Source organism: Sturnira hondurensis, unplaced genomic scaffold (assembly GCF_014824575.4).
Source record: "Sturnira hondurensis isolate 20B ecotype Veracruz unplaced genomic scaffold, ASM1482457v3 Scaffold0003874, whole genome shotgun sequence".
Taxonomy (NCBI): domain Eukaryota; kingdom Metazoa; phylum Chordata; class Mammalia; order Chiroptera; family Phyllostomidae; genus Sturnira; species Sturnira hondurensis.
Genome location: NW_028076505.1, coordinates 971,462 through 993,785, shown reverse-complemented (window position 1 = coordinate 993,785; position 22,324 = coordinate 971,462). Strand labels below are relative to the sequence as shown.

Sequence of the window (22,324 nt, the reverse complement as noted above, 5' to 3'; positions counted from 1 at the left end):
TCAGTTTCTCCTTTTAGTGCCAATTGTTACAGAACAGACTGGGACTATTTTCCTACTAAAAAAAAACAAAGCTGGCAATGTGCCCTAAGAATTTTACTAAGGATATAGATTATATTTTAACAATAAAAAGAACAAAACATACCAATTGAAGAAACAAAAACTCAAAGTTAGACTAAAATAAGTGATTTCTAAGCACCATTTTCAAACCCTCATCATTTTCACTTTAAACCAGCATTTCTATTAATATAACTGCCTGTGCTTCTGAATTGCAATGTAACTGTCCACAGATCTAAGAGGGAAACAAAAAGCCATCATCCTGGTCATAAAGCAATGAAACTAGGGATTAGCATGAATTTTGATCAAGATCGTCAAAAATCACAATCACTTAGAAATAAAGAAAATTAACTATGAGGTCAAAGTAGAAATTAAATGTGCAATAAGAGATTACTTATAAAACAAAACAGATGATAATACTAGATATAACTTTTCATGATGTGTTCAAAGCTGCTTTTAGAGGCAAATGCATAGCCTTAAGTATTTTCATTATTAAAGGAAAGACAGAAAAGAACTAAGCTCACAAAGACTTTACAAACAAAAATTACAGGAAAGAGCAGGAATCATAAAACTAGAAGCAGGACTGCATTTATCCAAACATTAAAACAAAATATTACTTATAAATACATGCATTCTCTCTCTTTCAAATGGACTAAGCTCTAACACATCCAATACAGAAAGTGGGAAGAAAAAAATAAAATGAGGAATGGACATGAGAACTGCTGGTTTTACCTAGAGCAGACAATCAAGATGTTAAGATTTGTGTGTTTGGAACCCAAGAGAACCGGGTCAGATCTTAAGTCTGACAGTTGTTAGTTATGAGACTCTGGGCATATTTAACTTCTTAAGACAGTTTCCTCTACAAATGAGAAATGGAAAACTTTTAAAATGAGAAAATAATGAGAACGACCTCCTAAAGTTTTTGTGAAATCAAGTAAGTACTTTGTGGTACCCGGGAACTAGTAAGCTCTCAGGTCGTATTCGAAATCACCCCTAAAACTTCTGTGATGTTAGTCTGCTTGATTTGTAAGGCCCTACCGTCCCTTCTGACGTGTGCTCAGGATACCATCATTTGACATGTCCCCAGGAGGTCCACTCACAAGTGTGCAGGGTGAGCAAAGACAATCTTTTAGAAGAGAGCAAAAGGCAGTGTTTTAGAAAGAGAGGGTGACACTTGTGATTTCATCTTCAAAGTAATGTAATTCTTAGAAATTGCTGAAAGGTCCAATTCTTCCAGACTTACAGCGGAACTGACACGGCAGAATCTGGTGAGAAAGCAGGCTGACATGGAGTGACTGACAAGGGTCAAAATGTTCTCCAAACAATAAGTCCTGGCAACACAGTTGTGTGCAAAGAGAGGGTGACCCCTATGAAAATGTCCAGCGGTCACCTAGTTAGAATCTGACTGCACAAAGGGGGACCTTGAAGTGGCAACAGTGAGACAACACCTAGGAACAGAACAATGAAGAGCAAAGAGTAGAATTTAGAAAACAAAAGCCAGGAGGAGAAAATAGAAGTGAAAAGGGATCAAGTAGATACAAAGAGAAAAACCACATTGATGTCCCAACAATGGCTAACACTCACACTTCCTATGTTCCAGCTACTGTGCCAAGCGCTTTTTATGTGGGTACTCATTCGTTGTCACCATACCTACCAGGGGGGCTAATGTTCTCTGTTTCTGAGGAGACCCCACAGAGTGAAATCACTAGCCTGAGTCCTAGAGTGAGTTCAAGGTCAAAGCCAGCATCCACAGCCTGGTAAAAGCACCCATGGGTCCACAGTCCTAAACCCCACTGCTCACCACCCCCAATCCCTCAAAGTCACAGAGAAGTGCCCCAGGGCTCAAAAGAGCCTAAAGAAGGGAGGGGTCATCACCAGTGTCAATCCTACAGAAAACTGTGGAGCCCAAATCTCTCAGATTTCCAAAAGGCAGCTTCAATGGAGGAACTGGGGCTAAAATCAGAGAGCAATGGCAATCTTTCAGAAAGATAAAGAAGGCAATCAGGGCAATCAGCTTGAAACTTCCCATTCACCGAACCAACAGCTAAAGAGACCAGGATCCAAAACATGACATGTGGCTGCTGGAGAGCTCCTATACATCCCTTGGAACCCTGCTCAGACACCGTGCAGGCTTCTCCCCTCTTGTCCTCCCCAGAACTGATCGTCCCTCTCTTCCCTGGACTCCCAGAGCACACGGTAACATCTGCTGGAGCGCTGGCTTTGCACTTTCCTTTCTTCCAGCTGCCTCTCCAACTGGACTATGAGCTCTTTGTAGTCAGGGACTGGTGCTGATTTATGCAACCTGGGGTCTAGCCTAGTGTCCCACTTGAAGCAAGTAAGCAGGTGCTCAGCAAATAGTTGTTGCATTAAAAAAATGGGATGTGGGAAGGGGTGGGGAGAAATAGGGCTGTTCAGTCAAGCCTGGGGACGAAACAAACTAGGAGATTCATAAGTGATGACTAATGAAGAACTGTGATGGAAACAAGAAAACCAAAAAGTGGAAACCCTAAGGTCCATGACAGTAAGAGTACCCATTAACAAGTGGGGGTTCATCAAGGACAAACAGCAAACAACCTGATTTTTAAAAATGGGCCAAGGACGTGAGTAGACATTTCTCCACAGACTTTCAGATGGCCAATACATTCATGAAAAGAAGCTCATCACCACTAATCATTAGGGAAATGCAAGTCAAAACCACAATGAAACACTACTTCACACCTAGTAGGATGGTTATTTCTAAAAAATTTTTTAAAATTAGTAAGTGCTGGCATGGATGTAGAGAAATTGCATTCACTCTGTGCATTGCTGGTGGGAACGTAAAACAGCGCAGAACTGTGGAGAATGGTAAGGCAATTCCTCCAGAAACCCAACTGCAGTACAATCCGGTCACTCTGCTTCTGAGTACGAACCCAAGAGAAGTGAAGGCAGGGACTCAAATATCTGGACACCTACATTTACAGCAGTGTTAGTCACAACGGCCAAAAGGCTGGAAGCAACCCGAGTGTCCACCAACAGATGCATGGATGAACAAAATGGGTTTGCATACAGATCATGTATACACATATGGAGTATCGTTCAGCTTTCAAAAGGAAGAAAATTCTGACAGACGCTACAACACAGATGAAATTTGAACACATTAGCTAAGCGAAGCGGATGCACCAGACACAAAAAGACAAATGCTGTGTGATTGCACTTACACGAGATACCTAGCGTGGTCCATGGAGACAGAAAGTAGACGGTGGGTGCCGGGGCTGAAGGACTGTTGGGAGAAGCGCCTGACCATGGGGACAAGGATGCCTTTGGGAGTGATGAAAACATCCTGCACCTGGAGAAGGGACGGTTGACAACATTGGGAATATACTGAACACCATGGAACTGTGGCTAAAATGGTCTATTCAATCTAAGTGTATTAAGTACTTCACCACAATAATAAAAAAGAACTTGGGTTTCATTTTATTGTAAAGTTTATGGGTAAAATATATGATATTGGTATTCTACTCCAATAAAACTGTTTATTTAAAAAAAGAAAGAAAGAAAAGAATCAAGGGTTGAAGGGAAGCCAAGATCAGAACTAAAGGGAATATGGAGTGCTTGCTGGCAGTGGGGCCCAGTTTTCCAAAACTGCGCCCCACCAGGCACCAAGAGGCCCCCGGTGTGCTTGGGGACAGTGGGTGGGGTGGGATTGCAAGCTGGGGAACCACTGGATGACACAAAATGAAACAGGCTTCTTTACAACAGGACTTTTTGGAAACTTACGGAATTCATGTGCATAGCGAATCTCAGAAAGAAGATTGGTGGGCAGGGTTATCCAGATATCTCTGATTCTAGAACATTTTGTGAGAAATGCATCCCACAGGCTAATGAAATGAAAGAGATAAAGGCTGACTGAGTGTGGTTGCCGCTGAGTAATCGGGAGAGTGAGCGCCACCCTGCTTTACGAATCTCAATGACTAGGAACCAATCACATGAAAAATTCCCTTCTAAGTGACTCCTGGCCAAGATGGAGGTGTATGTAGATACTAGTGCCTCCTCACACAACCAAAAAAAGGACAACAACAAATTTAAAAACAAAAAACCACCATGACTGACAGAAAATCGAACTGTATGGAAGTCCGACAACCAAGGAGTTAAAGAAGAAATGTTCACCTAGACCGGGAGGAGGGGCGGAGATGAGCAGCCGGGCAGAGAGGACACCTAGCAAGGCGGCAGCTGGAGGTCCAGGCAGTTCCACAACTGACTGCAGATAAACCAGGAGGAACAACTGGGGAGCGAGACAGACTACTCAAACCCAAGTTTCCAGTGCAGGGAAATAAAGTCTCAAAACCTCTGACTAAAAAAACCTGTGGGGGTTGAGGCAGCAGGAGAAATGCCCAGCCTCACAGGAGAGTTCGTTGGAAAGACCCACAGGGTCCTAGAATGTACACAAACCCACCCACTGGGAATCAGCACTAGAAGGGCCCAATTTGATTGCGGGTAATGAGGGAAGTGACTGACAGGTGGAGAGACTAGCAAGAGGCACTGTTCCCACTCTGACCCCTCCCCCACATACAGTGTCACAATGCAGTAATGTGGTTTGTCCCACCCTGGTGAATACCTAAGGCTCCGTTCCTTACTACATAACAGGTGCCCCAAGACTAAGAAATATGGCCCAGATGAAAGAACAGATCAAAGCTCCAGAAAAAAATACAACTAAGCAACAAACAAATAGCCAACCTATCAGATGCACAGTTGAAAACTGTGATGCTAATCAGGATGCTAAGCTGTGATGGTACTCAGGATGCTCAAAGAAAGAGTTGACTATAGTCACAAAATAGAGGAAACAGTGAAGGCTCTGAAAAGTGAAATAAAGAAAAATACACAGGGAACCAACAGTGAAGGGAAGGAAACCAGGACTCAAACCAACAGTTTGCACCAGAAGGAAGAAATAAATATTCCACCAGAACAGAATGAAGAAACAAGAATTCAAAAAAAAATGAAAAGAGCTTAAGAACCCTGGGACAACTTTACATGTTTTCACATCTGAATCATAGGGGTGCCAGAAGGAGAAGAGGAAGAGCAAGAAATTGAAAACTTATTTAAAAACATAATGAAGGAGAACTTACCCAGTCTGGCAAAGGTAATAGACTTCCAGGAAGTCCAGGAAGCTCAGATAGTCCCAAAAAAGTTAGACCCAAGGAAGCACACACCAAGGCACATCATAATTACATTAGTCAAGATTAAAGATAAGGACAGAATCTTAGAAGCAGCAAGGAAAAAGGAAATAGTTACCTACAAAGAAGTTCCCATGAGACTACCAGCTGATTTCTCAAAAGAAACCTTGCAGGCAAGAGGGGCTGGAAAGAAGTATTCAAAGTCATGAAAGGCAAGGATCTACATCCAAGATTAGTCTATCCAGCAAAGCTAACACTTACAGTGGAAGGGAAGATAAAGTGCTTCCCAGATAAGGTCAAGTTAAAGGAGTACATCACCAAGCCCTTATTATATGAAATGTTAAGGGGACTTATCTAAGGGAAAAAAGATGATCAAAAATACGAACAGTAAAATGACAATAAACTCACAACTATCATGATACAATTTAACCTTCAAAAAAATGAACTAAGCAAACAATTAGAACAGGAACATATTCACAGAAATAGAGATCACATCGGCAGGGAGGGAGAAGAGGGAGAATGAGGGAAAAGGTTCAGGGAATAAGAAGTATAAATGGTAGGTACAAAATAGACAGGGGAGGCTAAGAATAGTATATGAAATGGAGAAGCCAACAACTTACATGTACAACCCATAAACATGAACTAAAGTGGGGGAATGATGATGGAAGGGGGGTACAGGGCAGAGAGGGGCAGAGGGAGATAAAAATGGGACAACTATAATAGCATAATCAATAAAATATATTGTTTTAAAAGAGGGGAAAAAATTAAAATTCCCTCCTCACCTCCTAACTCTTCTCTAAAGTTTAATCTCCCACATGGCATTTAGCATGATCAGTTTTCATTATCCTGAAAGAGCACCACCACTTTACCAGACGGAATAATATGTGCAAAGTAGGTAATACTTAATGTTTAAAAGTTAAATCCAAACACCAGGCAACAGTTACAAAATAATGACAGTTTGATTATTCAAGTGTGCTAAGGTTCTTGTCATGAGAGAGAAAATGATAGAAATAATGAAAAACTTTAAATTATATATGTTTAAAATGCATCTTCAAAATTAAGGATAATTGTTAAAAGAATGAAAATAAGGTTTGTAGCTTGCAAACCAGCAAAGGGAGAAAAGGGGAACATAGAAAACTATCAATTCAACAGGAGACAAAAAAAATTAAGAGAACTAAAAAGAAAAAAAAATGTTGACAAAACCACAGATAATAGAATTAAGTCCAAGTACCTCAAAATCATACATCTTATAAATGGATTATTTAAAAACAGAATTTGTCAGGTTGGCAAAAAAAAAATCCATTTATATTCAGGTTCAAGTGACACGCCCAAAGTAAAGGGACAAAGAGAGGCGGGGAAAAATACCTGCAAATAGCAGGGAAGGGAAAGGGGCAGATGGCTAGTGCAGCTGTGTGACACGAGAGAATACAAGCCCTGGCTAGTGTGGCTCGGTTGGAGCGTCATTCCATAATCCAAAAGGTTGAGGGTTCAATTCCCAGTCAGGGCACATGCCTAGGTTTCAGATTCAACCAACTGATGTTTCTCTCTCACACCGATGTTTCTCCCCCCCTCCTTCTCCTTCCCTATCCCTCTCTCTAAAATATCAGTAAGTCACTTCCGGCCAAGATGGAGGCCGGAAGATGTAGGTAGACACACTGTGCCTCCTCGCACAACCAAAATAAGGACAACAAAAATTTAGAAACAAAACAACAACCAGAACTGACAGGAAATTGAACTGTATGGAAGTCGGACAACCAAGGAAATAAAAGACACATTCATCCAGACCAATAGGCAGGGCAGAGTCAGACAGCCGAGCAGACAGGGGTCGTGGCACGCAAGGCACCCTGGGTGTGCAAGATGGCACCAGGCAGACCCTGGGTGCACAGGCAACGGCTGGAGGACCCCGGGCTCGTGATGGCAATGGGCAGAGCCAGCAAGGCGACAAGTGTGAAGCAAAGCACTGCACACAAGGTGGCTGACCAACCAGGCGTCCCACAGTCACACACAGACAACTAGGGAGCAAGACAGACTGCACAACCCAGGGTCCCAGTACCAAGAAATAAAACCTCACAACACCAACTGAAAACACCTATGGGGGGCCAATGTGCAGGGAGAGACACCCAGCCTCACAGGAGAGTTCACTGGACAGACCCACAGGGTCCTAGAATGCACACAAGCCCCCCAACATGGGAACCAGAACCAGAAAGGCCCAGTTTGCTTGGGAGAAGCAGGGAAGTGACTGAAGTGACTGAAATCTGTCAGAGAGTGGAGCAAGTGGCATTGTTCCCTCTGAAACCCCTCCCCACATACAACGTCACAACCCAGCAACTGGGTTGCCCCACTCCAGTGAACACCTAAGGCTCTGCCCTTCACTACATAACAGGCATGACCAGACCAAAAAAAAAATGGCTGAAACAGATGAACAGATCAAAGCTCCAGAAATAATACAACTAAGCGACCAAGAGATAGTCAACCTATCAGATGCACAGTTCAAAGCACTGATGATCAGGATGCTCACAGAATTGGTTGAAATTGTTCACAAATTAAATGAAAAAATGAAGGCTATGCTAAGTGAAATAAAGGAAAATGCACAGGGAACCAATAGTGGTGGGAAGAAAACTGAGACTCAAGTCAATGGAGTGGACCAGAAGGAAGAAAGAAACAACCAACCAGAAAAGAATGAAGAAACAAGAATTCAAAAAAATGAGGAGAGGCTTAGGAACCTCCAGGACATCTTTAAACGTTCCAACATCTGAATCATAGGGGTACCAGAAGGGGAAGAGAAAGAGCAGCAAGTGGAAACCTTATTTGAACAAATAATAAAGGAGAACTTCCCCACTCTGGCAAAAAAAAAAAATGGAAGTCCAGGAAGCTCAGAGACTCCCAAAGAAGGTGGACCCTAGCAGGAATACACCAAGGCACATCATAATCACGTTACCCAAGATTAAAGAGGAGAGAATCTTAAAAGCAGCAAGAGAAAAGGAGACAGTTACCTACAAAGGAGTTCCCATAAGACTATCAACTGATTCTGGCTGATAGTTTTTTTTTTTCAAAAAAAACCTTGCAGGCACAAAGGGACTAAAAAGAAGTATTCCAAGTCATGAAAGGCAAGGACCTACATCCAAGATTGGTCTATTCAGCAAAGCTTTCATTTACAATGGAAGGACAGATAAAGTGCTTCTCAGATAAGGTCAAATTCAAGGAGTTCATCATCACCAAGCCCTTTTATGAAATGTTAAAGGACTTATCTAAGAAAAAGAAGGTAAAAAACATGTACAGTAAAATGACAGCAAACTCATGATTATTAACAACCACACCTAAAATGAAAATAAACTAAGCAAACAACCAGAACAGGAACGGAACCACAGAAATGGGGATCACATGGAGGGTTAGCAACAGTGGAATGCGAGGAGAGAGGGGGAAAAGGTACAGAGACTAAGTAGCATAGATGGTAGGTAGAAAATAGACAGGGGGAAGGCAAGAATAGTATGGGAAATGTAAAAGCTAAAGAACTTAACACACATGGACATGAACTAAAGGGGGGAATGTGGGTGGGAGGGGGTGTGCAGGGTGGAGGGGAATGAAGGGGGGAAATGGGACAACTGTAATGGCATAATCAATAAAACACATTAAAAAATACAATAAAAAATATATCAATAAGTATGTCCTTGGGTGAAGGTATAATTAATTAATTAATTAATTTTTAAAAACTCCTTTAAAAAGAATAGAATTGAAGCCAAGACCACCAATATGACACAGCAATTCACCATATGATAGGACAGAGCCTTGATAAACCTGTAAGCCTTTTGCATCATCTCAAAACATAACACAAAATGACAGTATTACAAAGGTAAAGTGTATTTTTACACATTTCTCTCAGAAAGTATTACACAAACAAACCAAAAAAATAGTAATAATAATGCTTTGATAAAAATTAATAAATTTCATTTAATAAATATGTAAAGAAATAGCTGATGAACATTCTTTTTAATTGCACATGTACCATTTATAGGAACTAAAACTTAACATAAAAACATAACAAAGAAAACATGTTTTGAAACTTTTAAATATATACATGAAATAATTATGGATTAATACTAATGAAATAGCATTATACATGAAATAGTATTATACATTTCATATACATGAAATAATTATGGATTAATACTAATTACCCAAATACTAATGAAGTTATCGAACATGTGGAATAAAAGTAAAAATTACTTAGGAATAAATTTATGGATCAAAAAAGAATAACTTATAATAAACTAAGCACATATTTCAAGAAGAAAGAAAAAAGACAATAAAGTGAATACTTATAAGGCAGAAAGAAGAGAGATAAGGATGTGAGCAGTGAAGAAAAAGAAAAAAACAAACTAGAGAATAAAACAAAAATGACATCTACATACTCAAAAATTGTTTACTAGAAAAACTAATAAAATTCTAGCATAATTTAACCAAAGTGTGGCACAAATAAACCATATTAAAAATTAAAGTGTCCACAACCAGAGAGAAAAAAGCTTAATCATAACAGATTATGAACAACTTTATGTCAATAAATTCCAAAACTTAGATGAAATTACTTTTTAAGAATTCACAAATAACAAAAGTTCACTAAAGAATTAGAACCTGAACAAAGCGATGATGTCTATAATCAAAATCCCACCTGCTCCCACTCTAAAATGCAATAATACAAAAAGATACGGAGGTGAACTTTACTGAATGTTAGAGGGACCAAAAAAAATCTATCATTTGTACAAGCTGTTTTAAAAGAACAGAAAAAAATTCTCAACTTCAGACAGGGATAGTAAAGGAAACAAAATTGGAAACAATACCTTTTGAACAAATGGAAAGTTCCTAAATAATACATTAGCTTTTTATTAATATATGCTAGCAATAAGTTTAAGGAGGGAAAAAAGTCACATGGTTATCTCAGAAGATACAACAACAATAAAAAAAGAATCAATAAAATGTAGCACTAACTCATGATAAAGGGAACTTTCTAATTTGACAAAGGGTGTTCACCAAACACTAATATAATTATACTTAATAGTGAAAGTAACAGAATTCCCATTAAGATCAAGACAAATATGTCTATTATCACTGCTTTTATTAAACACTAAACCAGAAGCCCTAGCCAGCGCAATAAGATCTCCCAAAAGTGAGACATAAGAATTGGAAGAGAGAAAACTAAGCTATTCATATTTACAAACAATACTGTATCCGATCCAACGGTCCAGATTATTATATAATTGTATTAGAGATTTTGGTTCTTTGTGTCTTCCTGGCAAGTGTGAGGCTTGCACTCCCCTAAACTTTTGAAGTCAGGCATGGTCACATGACTCCTGGCCAGTGAAATGAGAGCTGAAGGGAATAATGCTGAGGGATCTAATTGCAGGTGCTTCATGTTCTAACTTGTTGCTGAGCTTGTGTAAGCACATGCTGATATAAACATGTCATATGATCAAAATATCATGAAATGAATACTCAACATTTGAAGGACAGCTGGTTTCAAAAGCACCCTGGATCAGTCCTGGCCAGTGTGGCTTGGCTGGTTGGAGCACTGACCGCAAACCAAAACATTGAAGGTTCGATTCACCGTCGAGGCACATACCTGGGTTTCAGGTTCAATCCCCAGTCCAGGTGCATATAGGAGGCAGCCATTCAATGCCTCTCTCTTGCATGGATGTTTCTCTCTCTCACCCTAAAAAGCAATGGAAAGACATGCCCTCAGGTGAGAGTTTTAAAAAAGCATCCCGAATCAGTAATGGACTTGACCTATGTGAAAATAGATTTTTATGGTATCTGAGAAAATAAAATCTTAGACATCTGGGACCCCAATGCCTGGCTCAGAGCCCAGGGTTAACTCGCACCCAGGAAGGAGGTACAGAGCCTGGAACCCACCCAGACTGGGCTGAGCTGTCCTGGCTGCCTGACTGCGATAGGAGGTGCCACAGGCCCCGTCCCCTGACGAAGGGATGAAGACTGTCGCCCATGCAAGGAAGTTTGGCCAGGTATACAGAGTCCCGTAAAATCAGACGTGGGTGGTGGTCCTCGCTTATTCAAAGTCCCTACTTAGAAACCCTACAAAAGAAAGGGGGCCCCATGTCTGGAGAAAGCTTTGCAAACAAAACACTGTCCTTGTCAATTTGCTGGGGTGACAGCTTGGTGAAGTGGCTTTACACTCTGAGCTGCATTTCCAGGACCTAAATGTCAGTGGACCTCACAGTGAGATCCTCACTGCACTTATCCCAGCTTCATTATTTTCTAATGTACCTAACAAAGAACCTATATGAGATGAACTGACTTGAAACCAGAAGTATACGATTGTCTGACCACCAGCCTGTACAACTGAAACCAATCCAAAATGATATTGAATGTAAACTGTAAGTGAAAGAGAAATTTTTTTAATTGTACAAAAAGGAAAAACATAAAAGGAGACAAAAAACAGATCTTAACAGAATGCAGCCACTCCTTAAAAAAACGATGGATGGATAGGTAGGTTTTGCCAGGCCGTACATCACATCCCCAGAATGTATGCACCCTACAGCTGCAAGTGTGCACCTACTGACCTCTGCACCTGTTCAGCCCACCCCCACCCCTACAGCTGGCAGCCACCAACCTGTTCTCTGCATCTGTGAGTTCAGTTTTGTATCATTTTGTTAGATTCGACGCATAAGGGAGACCATCCAGGATCTGCCTTTCTCCGACTTATTTCACCAGACGGAAGGCATTGAGTGCGCTCCCTTTGCAACAATCTGCATGTTACATGGACCAGTTTAAGAAGAAGTGCCATAGCCCTGGCTGGTGTAGCTCAGTGGATGAGTGCGGGCCTGCGAACCACATGATCGCGGTTCGATTCCCAGTCAGGGCACATGCCTGGGTTGCAGGCCAGTTCCCAGCAGGGGACTCACAAGAGGAAAACCATACATTGATACTTCTCTCCTTCTCTCCTTCCCTTCCCCTCTAAAGATAAATAAATAAAATCTTTAAATTAAAGATGGGCATGGACGAGACTCCATCGCTTCACAGAAACATGTTCGCGCTTGTGCGCAGGGGCAGAATCAGCACTCAGTTCCCCACCACTGCCAGTCTAGGAATCTCTTGTCTGTGGAGCACGGAGCGCAGCAGTCCGGCCCCACCCCCAGCGCTCCCTGGAATATGACCCTTCCCCAGATCTCTCTCTCGTCCTTAGAAGAGTCCCCTCCCGGGTCTCATGAACCAAGGGCGGAGACAGTAACTGAGAGAGATGCAGAAACGGGAGGCCATGTCCATCATTTACAAAAGGTGATTGTTTCAAGTCTGTCATGCTGCCGTAAAGAGAGTAAAGGAGATTTTACAACATCTGACTGCCGCAGGTTTGAAAGGGTTTTCGGTTACTGGGAGCTATATTTATCCCCAGGAAGTCAGAAACCTAAACCGAAAAAGAAGTAAAACAGAAAGAGGGCTTTAAAAAAAGTCAGAGGCAACAATAACTGGGTATATTTCACACACACACACACACACACACACACACACACACACTTGCTGTCTCACACCCGCACACATGGCTGGTACAGATAGTGTCAAAAATGTTAATGAACTCTGAAGTTACCTCACTGCAGGCAGGAATGACCCAAACGGACTTAATTCCAGTCCCCTCCACAAAGCCCAAACCCTACCACCACTCCTTAATGTGGAGATGTCCCTTCACCATCCTGCCCGTCAGCCTCCCCACAACTCCCACAGTCTGCAGGGCCCTGCGGAGGTGACAGGGTTTTCCAGAGTGGGTTATCCATTTAACTCTGAGACGTCCATTCCCCAGTCTCACGTTGGCTCTGCGCCCACAGAGTAACAGGACTGCCGGGACAAGGTAACACTTCATAAATAAAGACAGCAATAGCAACAGCTACATAAATAATCCAATGAAAATGGGGGAAGGACTTGAATGACATTTTCCCAGAGAACACATGCCAATGACCAACAGGTCCATGAAAAGGTCAATGGCACTCACCGTCAGGGAAGCACAAACAAAACATGAAGTATCACCACACGCCTACTAGGATGCCTGCTCTCAGAGAGGCACGAATCACCTGTGCTGGGGAGGACACGCAGGAAAGGGGCGCACCTGCACGCCTGATGGGACTGTGAGCCTGTGCAGCCCTGGTGGGAAACAGCCCGGAGGTTCCTCAAGAAGTTAAAAATAGAACTGCCTTAGGTGTATCTGACAACCCCACTTCTGGGTATATAATTCAAAGAAAATGAAACATTGTCTCCAAGAGACTCCTGCACTTCCTGTTCACTGCAGCATTTTTTGCAGAACAGCTAAGGTACAGAAACAATCTGAGAGGCTGTGAATACACGGACAGACCAAGAAATGCTGTGTCTATCTACAGTGGAATATTATTCAGCCTTAAAGAAGGAAACTTTACCAACGGTGACATATGGATGAGCCCAGATGGCATCGCGCTAAGTGAAATGAGCCATCCATACAAAGCCAAGTACTTACTCCATGGTATCACTTCTATGTGGAATTAAAATAATAAATAAGTAAATATAGAAAAAATTAAAAAGTCCTGGCCATGTGGCTCAGTTGGATGGAGCTTCGTCCTATAATCAAAAGGTTTCGGTTCAATTCCAGGTCAGGGCACATACCTAGCTTGCAGATTCCATCCGAGGTCCCGGTGGGACCCTGAGGCCACCAATGGGTCACATGGATGTTTCTCTCTCTCTCCCAACCTCTCTCTAGAAGCAGTGAAAAATAATGTCCTCGGGGTGAAGATTTTTTAAAAAGTCAAACTCACAGAAACAGAGTAGAGAAGTCGTAGCTGAGGCCTGGGCTGGGAAAACGAGCAGAGGTTCTGAGGCTCTCTCGGGGCGCATGGGCCCACACTCGACGACGCTGTATAACTGAAATTTCCTGAGAGTAGAACTGGAAAGTTCTCACCCCTCCCCCCAGAAAAAAATGTAAATTGAAAAAATGTTAATTAAAAAAAATGAACCCTGGTAGCCCAAGTTGGATAAAATTTGGTCTGTAACCATTTTGCTTTCCTTAATGTAAAAATAAAAGTACCTCAAGCCCGCAGCACAGGGTGCTCGGCGGTCCAAAGCGCTCCAGCCAGCGCCACCCCAGGTTCACCAAGCCTGCCCAAGTTTCCGAGTCGGCACCTCCAGGGCGAGCCCGGCATCTCTCTGCCACTCCAGCCCTGCACTCTCCCGCCCCGGACCCCTGTGTCCTCTCGCCCTCTGCGCCCCACCCCCCTGAGCGCCCCGAGCCCCCGAGCCCACATCTCCTCTGGTGCCCGTGCCCGGACCGGTGCTGCCCTGTGCCCTCTCCGCGGCTGGCTGGCACGCCCCTACCCCCGCGTGTCCGGTGTCCCTACCCCCAGAGGCCCCTGCGCCCTGGAGCCAGCACAGCCTTTGGCCCCTGTGTGCGCGCCCCCGCTCCCCTGGCCCTCACCATGTGTCGCGCATGGCTCAGAGGTCCAGCCCGGCGGCAGCCGCAGCGAGCTCGGAGCCCAAGGGGGACCTGCAGAGCCGAGCAGCGGCGGGACCTGGAGCAGCCGGGTCAGGCCGAGCGCCGCCCGCACTTCGGGGTGGGAGGAGCGGCGCGCGGTGCACACACCGAATCTGATAGGTGAGGAGGCTGGCCAGGGTGTGGGGGGGCGGGCATTGGAGGGCGACACGCAGTGCCCGGCGACTCGCGGTGCCCTCCAACTGTGGGGGGGAGGGGCGAGAGCCCCGGAATCCCCTTCACAGTCCGGCGTGGGCTTAGAGAAGCCGCAAGACACCGACTCCGGGCTGCGTGGGAGGTAGCAGGAGCCGTCTGCAAGTTCCACCCCCCTGGCCCCAAGGGGGAGAGCATCTTTCTCTAAGCGCCAGACGCTCCCTGTGGTGGGATTTGCTCAGATTCCCGTCGGCCGGTGCTGGGCGCTCCCCTCCTGCCCTCTGCACGGCGGCTTCAGAGTTAACTTGGAAACACTCCTGGGTGCTCAGAAGGCGACACAATCTGGTGATCCCCAAACCCCTGAGGCCTCCAGAAGGAACACCCTCCCCGCCTTCCAGAAAAGAGATGCATTTTCCTAGCAAACGGTTTCCTTGTGAGCGATGATTAGTCAAGGTCAGGTTAGGAATGAGGCGGCATGGGTGGAAGTTTAACCCTTAGGACAAGGGAACGAAGTGGGTAATATTCCAATTGCCCTTGCACAGATGAGGGCCCAGAGAAGTCAGGAGGCGCTGCGAGTCGTTAGACAGATGGGACCCCACTGGGTGCCACTGGGGCCCCAGCTTTCCCTGGCAGGAAAAATATACATATACTTGTGTACAAAAATATGCATGTGTATTTTTAAGAGATGGGAACATATCATTGATCATCTGATTCGGCAGATGTCATCCTTGGCTGCCCAGTAAAACCGCCTGGAAATTTCTGAAAATCCCCAACGCTCAGGCCCTCCCCCAGACCAAATAAATCAGGTTTTTTTTCTTTAATCTCTCGTTGCTCCAATAGCTTCAAAACAATGCCAAGCCCCATTTCCCCGTAGTTGGCATGGGATTCTTCTTGGGCAAAGATGAAGTGGGCTGATGTGTGGAACGAGGTGAAGGAGACTCACGGAGATTTAGGGAGATGGGTTGCCAAGGCTCAAGAGGTGTGGAATCTGGGTGCTCACCCAGCCCAGGGCTGCCCCTGCTGGGGGCCTGACTACCCTGGGGACTGATGGACTGACTGACGGACAGCTTGTACCACTGGCTCTGGCATGGGCGCAAGGATGGTATTTTGAGGTCTCGGGAAGCTGGCCCGGTGAAATGTCCATGGCCCATGAGAAAGGCATATGAGAAACCACAGCACTCCTTTTTCAAAGAGCTGAAGAAATGCAAGAGCATTGATGGAGATGGGCTTCTTGGCAAACTCTCAGAAGAGGGACCGAGCACTTGGAAAACGTTCCTGATGATCTAAATCCCCTGCGGGTCCCACTGGATTCCCACAGAAAGATCAGACACAGGAAGCAGCCACCGGCCCCCTGGACCTCAAGCTCCCCCTCCTGTACCAGGAGGAGGGGGTTTTGGAACAGAAAGATGGGGGGCCCCGTGCCCTTCACTGGGGAAAAGAAAGGAAGAATCTTTCTCACTGAAGAAAAGCCCTTAGAAACTCGTAAAGGAGAAAAAGTGGCCCTTGGCCCAGAACTGGAAGAAGCTTTGGTCAGGGCTTCTGACACCGAACTCCACAACACAACTGGCTGGATAGTTCAAAGTTTGATGAAGAAACATCCCCCAAGAAAGGTGGCAAAGGGCCTGTGAGAAGCGTGGTCAGAGGCAGAAAGCTCAAGCTGATATTTGAGTAACCACCAAACCCCACAAATGGGGAAGTGGGGGCGCGGCAGACGAAAACCAACCATGTCAGCTTCCAAGATGCCAGTCTCAACACGGAGATCATCCCAGTTCCAACCCCAATGGCATCTCGAAGGCTTTGGAGACCAAGGCTGCTGTGAAGAAGTTCGGCCTGGCTGCCACGCACCGCAGCGACCCTGCACCAATGACCCGTGCGGGCATGCTGAAAGGAAGCAAACTCTTGGAAAGCCTGAACACAGGGTCCGCCTTTACAGCTGGAACCGGGATCCTGGCCCTGGTAGAAGGACTAAGAGAAAATGACGCCCTGACAGAAATCAAGGTGACAACCAGAGACAGCAGTGGGGAATGGCCATGGAGAAAGATTGCCCAGATGCTTGAGGAGAATTTGAGGACCCTTAAATTTGTTTGTTTAATTTTTTATTTTTTCCATTACCATTTAGTCCCCTTATACTCCCCTCCCTGCCCCCCACAAGCACCACACTGTTGTCCTTGTCGCTGAGTCCTTTCTGCTTTTTGCCGATCCCTCCCCACCAGCCCTCCCCCGCTTAGCTGTCATCTGCTCTCCGTCTATGGGCCTGTCTCTGTTTTGCTTGTCAGTTCAGTGTGTTCATTAGATTCCACATAGGAGTGACGTCATGTGGTGTTTGTCTTTCTGTGCCTGGCTTATTTCACAGAGCATCATGTTCTCTGGTAAGGATCCTCAAATTTGGATCCAGTCTAGAAGCAAGGGCCACAAGCCCTGTGTCATCTCAGCGAGCAGTCGCCATCACAAAGAATAATGACCTGGTTCATAGAAAGCAAGTTGAAGGAGACCAAAGGTAAATTTTTATAAAAAGTGAAGTGTCACCTCAGCAGCCATTTAAAGCTGAACAAAGCCCAGGCCCGGCAGTTCAGTTGGTTGGAGCGTTATCCCAATGCACCAAGGTTGCAGGTTTGATCCCCAGTCAGGGCACTATAAGAACAACCAATGATTGTGAAGATATTTCTCTCTCTCTCTCTCTCTCTCTCCCCCTCCCCTTCCCTCCCCTTCCTCACTCCCTTCCTCTCTCCCTCTAGAATCAATAAATTTAAAAATTGTTTAATTTTTTTAAGATTTTATTTATTTATTTATTTATCTTTAGAGGAGAAGGAGAGAGGGAGAGAAACATCAATGTATGATTGCCTTTTGTGCATCCCCTGCTGGGAACTGGCCTGTAGGGAACTGGCCTGCAGGGAACTGGCCCGCAACCCAGGCATGTGCCCTGACTGGGAATTGAACCGTGATCCTCTGGTTCACAGGCCTGTGCTCAGTCCACTGAGCTACACCAGCCAGGGCTTAAAAACTGTTTAATTTTTTATATAAATGGAAAACGCAAATGAAGAAAAACTCTTCTCCCTACCTATCAGGACTAGATAATCAAAGGTTGTTCATTTCCATTAACCATGCAACTAATAATGTAATTGTTATTCTTTTTCAGCACTACTTGTTTATCTTGGACTTTTCTAATCTTTACAGTTGTTTTATCTGCTCATGGGCACTCTGGCAAGATCGTATCCCTCAGGATGCGGAAAGCTAGTCCAGTGAGCCGTTTGAGCTACAGTGTCCGTGGCTGACAGGCGTGACACATGGGGGCTCACCATCACCCCACTGGGGGACACCCTGCCCACATGGCCCAGAGAAGCCTGCCCCACCTGGGCTGACAGCACCCTCCACAAAGAGGCCAGCTTTTTCCCCAGCTGCGTGAGGGCTCCAGAACATAGCTGTGAGCCCAACCCCTCCAGGGGCCGAGAAACTATTGGCTGGAGCCGGTAGGGCCCTTGAGGTTATAACAAAACACGGCTGTGGCCAGTCACACCGTACGGGTTGGGACGAGTGTGGCCCCTCCTCCTTCTGAGTAGATGGGACCACATCTTCCCCGACAATTCGGGGATTGTCGCTCTGAGTGGGGCCAGAAAAGGAGGCAGCCCACACTGGTTTGACGAGGGTCAGATTAGTGAGGAAGGCTGAAGTCGGATGACACAGCCACCTGTGGGAAAAAAGAGAAAGAGCCAACAGCTCTGGCTGGGTGGCTCGGTTGGAGCAGCATCCATACACCAAAAGGTTGCAGGTTCAATCCCCAGTCAGAACACATACCTAGGTTTTGGAGTTGATCCTGGTCAGGGTGTATATGGAAGGCAACTGATCAATGTTTCTCTCTCTCTCTCTCTCTCTCTCTCTCTCTATCAATAAGCATGTCCTAGGGTGAGGATTTAAAAAATAGAGCCCTCCAGCCCTCAGAACACAGCCAATGTGTAGCTAACCGTGTAGGAACCTGCATCAGTACATCTTGTATTTCGTATCTTCACATGAGCATTTTATTTTAGTGTTACTCCAGAATAGTGCAATTGGGGCACATGAAAAACCCAAGGACTCTTAGAAGATGACCACTGACTTGGCTGTTGAGGTGGCTGTTGGCCCTGAATCTTCATCGTCATGCTCTGTCACTCTGCCAGGGGTATGCCCCCTCCACACCTCTGGTGCGTGTGGGGTCCTGACCCCAACCAGACTCTGAAGTCTAAAACTAGGCATTCACCACCTGGCTTCTTTCACTCAGCATAATGCTTTCCAGTTCCATCCATGCTGTCGCAAAGGGTATGATCTCACCTTTAACAGAAACCTAATCAACAAAACGAACAAACAAGCAAAATACAACCAAAGACACTGACACTGAGAACAGGCTGACAGTGACCAGAGGGGAGAGGGGAGGGGCTTACAGGGGAAAAGGGTGAAGGGTTTGCAGGAACAGTGATAAGGACACATGGACAATAACAGGGGAGGGTGGAAACGGGAGGGAGGCAGGGAGGGCTGGGGTGGGGGGAAAGGCAGAAAACTGTACTCGAACAACAATTAAAAATTAAATAAAGAATTTAGTGTGAGAAAAGTGAAAATAAATAAGTAAATAAATAAATAAATAAAACAAAAATAGGTGTTCATCTCAAATCTTAAGGCTAAAAGTCTTAAGACATACACCAAGTGCTTGGCCAAGCACCTGGGAGGGGATGGAGAACTAAGAACAGCTGGTTCTGCAGCCTCCCGGATCTCCTGTGAATGGGCTGCACCTTCAGTTTCCCCAGCTGCACCCTGAGCATGCTCACAGAGTTGTCCCGAGGGCCCAGATAGAGTGACCAAAGGCTGGGAACCCTCCCGCGGCATCCGGTTCTTTCCTTTTTATGCAGCTGAACTCTAAGGCACTGTCCGCTCTCTTTCCACATTTCGCTCGAGTGTCAGGCACCTTGCCCGTGTCTTGACACGGCCTTCGGAACACTTGTCACCTCAACAAGAATCCCATTCTTGGAGGGACACGTCGTTCTCATCAGAGAAGCTTTCTACCTGGTTGCTAAGTGACTTGTTGAGGTGTTGACAACTTTACACTTAAAGATCTTTCTACACCTGCGGAGATTTTCACGTTCCCTGCGCCCTGTAAACAGCTCCACACTGGAGAGAAGTTTGGCTCCCAAGGCCACTGGCGAGAGAAGACGTTCATTCAAGTGCATGAATTCTGGAGCATCAGCTCAATACATTGCTTGTCCTTTGAGGAGGGCACCGAAAAACAAAAAAGATAAAAGTCACTATCCTTCTCCTTCAGAGACACCCGATGACAGGAGAGAGAGACCCACTGGTCAGTCACTGACCATGCTAGGAGTTGGGCCTGGACGTGAGTGTTACCAGAAGTTTTGCCAAATGGGTGGGGAGTGCAGAGGCAGAGATGGGTGGTCCTGACTGGTGGTGGGGCCTCATCGGTTGTTTTTTCATCTTTTTAGTGTTAGAAACTCCTCCTTCAAACAGAGGGTGAGTGGGCCTCTACGATCCCAAAATGAGCTGGGTCAGAGCTGTCCAGTCATGGGTGTGGGAAAGAGCCTGCAGCCCACTCAACACCCTTTTCCTCCCATCACCCGGAGATGCCGCCTGGGCCCCCAGGACTATGCACAACGCTCTTCCAGCTGCCGGAGACTGAGCTGCTGAAGTGAGAACTGGAAAGGTGCCGAGAACTCTGCCTGGCACGTAGGGAGCCCTAGGTACCTGCCAGTTCCCGTGGCTCAGCATGTGACCCAGGGACACACATCTAGCAAGTGGGAGGCCGAGCCCCAGGACCCAGGCTCTGGTTCCCCCTTAGAGCCTTCCCAAGCTCTGCTTGTCCATGTTCTTTTTTTATATAAGGTTTTTTTAAAGGTTTTTGTTTATTTATCTTTAGAGGGGAAGGAGAGGGAGAGAAACATCAATGTGTGGTTGCCTTTCGTGCGTCCCCTGCTGGGAGTTGGCCTGCAGGGAACCAGCCTGTGCAACCCAGGCATGTGCCCTGACTGGGTGTCCATGTTCTTCTGGGCCACAGAAGTGCTTCTGATGCCCAAAACAAAGCCAAAAGGGCGACCAACGCTTGGTAAATGAAAAAATAACACTGTGTTGTGTGGGCCCCATTTTCATGATTGGTTTTGTTGAAGAAAGCCTGGGAAAAAGAATTAAGCATAATTATTGTAGGAAAACTCACTCGAGGATCTTGTTTTAAAAGTAAAATTATTATTGTTATTAAAGCTCTGTGCCAATTACTGTTCTACGTTCTTCTGCAAGCATGGACTCATTTCTCGCTGCAGTCCCATGTGGTGGTGTTCTGTTCCCTCCTACAGATGCGAGCACTGAGCCACTGGGAGGTCAAGTATTCGGCCCCCAGAGAGCCGTTCCTCGCCAGCTAGAAATAACCTAATGACCTATGTATATGACTTTGGTAGCCCACTAATTCCTTCCCACCCTTTTTATTATAAATGTTGTGAGTCTAAAATCTAAAGTGAGAGGAAAGAGTTAAGGACACAGTGCTTCTCACTTCAGCCTGAAGCAAATGAAGAAGCGGTAGAAATTAGCAGAGATTTGCTTCAGAAGGGAAAACCATGAGGTCGGAATTAGCCCCGCGGCTGGAAGCAATTTCTTTTAAAGAGAGACACAGAACCAATTACCCTACTTTCCTCTGAGGCAAAGCCCCCAGGAATAGGGTGAAGAGGAGCAAGGAAAATTAATTAGAGACCAGGTAAAATGGGAAAAGGAAGATCAATGCCAAGAGGGCCAGACACCCTGCAGAGGCCCGGGAAGGCCCTGCAGCCCTTCCCACAGGGCCTTGGCTCTCCCGTGGAGTGAGAACAGGATTTTAAAAGGTCCTTGTGGTCTACGTGTGCTGGGGCGACATTTACAAAAGTCTGTCCACTGGATGTTACACATGGATTTAAAAAACAAAAGGCAGAGTCCAGGATCTCATGTATGAAGAACTTAGGGAGATGCTATCTGTTTACTTTTTTCCAGTTTTACCAAGATGTAATGGTCATGTAACATTGTATGAGTTTAAAGTGTCCATCCATGTGACATGATGATGTGACATAATCACATGTCATATGGATATAATGAGCAGATGTCCTGAGGTCTGTCCAGAAAAAGTCCAGCCATGGCTGATATAACGAGAACTGTTTGTGAGACATCAATGCAACCTGGCGGCCAAGACTAGCCGCCTGGATGCGTGTGAACAATGACGACTTCACTGTACTAGTCAGTGGGGGCAGTAGACACCGTTGAGTGAGCATGTGTGCTGTGTGGTCACACTCAAAATGACCGAGCGAGTAGAACGACGGATCTGCATCACATTTTGTATTGGCCTTGGATATTCCTCCGGGGAAACCATCTGGATGACTCACAGGTTGCAGCTATGGGGAGCTGGTAAGTGGCAGCTTCATCACGACAATGTGCCGCCTCGTGCATCACATCTTATGCAGTTTCTGGGCAAAACGTCAAATCACCC

At 45.3% G+C, this 22,324-nt stretch overlaps 1 protein-coding gene and 1 pseudogene across 5 annotated transcripts in view; one reads left to right on the top strand and one right to left on the bottom strand.

Moving 5' to 3' along the window:
- Positions 1 to 14,817, bottom strand: part of B3GALT5 (beta-1,3-galactosyltransferase 5) — a 34,243-nt gene extending 19,426 nt beyond the window's left edge. For 3 of the 5 annotated variants that reach the window (XM_037042981.1, XM_037042983.1, XM_037042986.1), the window contains exons 1-2: positions 14,644 to 14,817; positions 10,819 to 10,908 (exon numbers count right to left, since the gene is read on the bottom strand). The gene's annotated coding sequence lies outside the window, so the exon portion shown is untranslated. Of the gene's footprint in view, positions 1 to 3,251; positions 3,380 to 10,818; positions 10,909 to 14,256; positions 14,382 to 14,643 lie in introns of those variants that run through there. The other 2 variants (XM_037042982.1, XM_037042984.1) reach the window with 2 other exon arrangements.
- A 1,182-nt stretch (positions 14,818 to 15,999) lies between these two features.
- Positions 16,000 to 21,236, top strand: LOC118984890 (tropomodulin-2-like; annotated as a pseudogene).
- Positions 21,237 to 22,324: the final 1,088 nt, after the last annotated feature.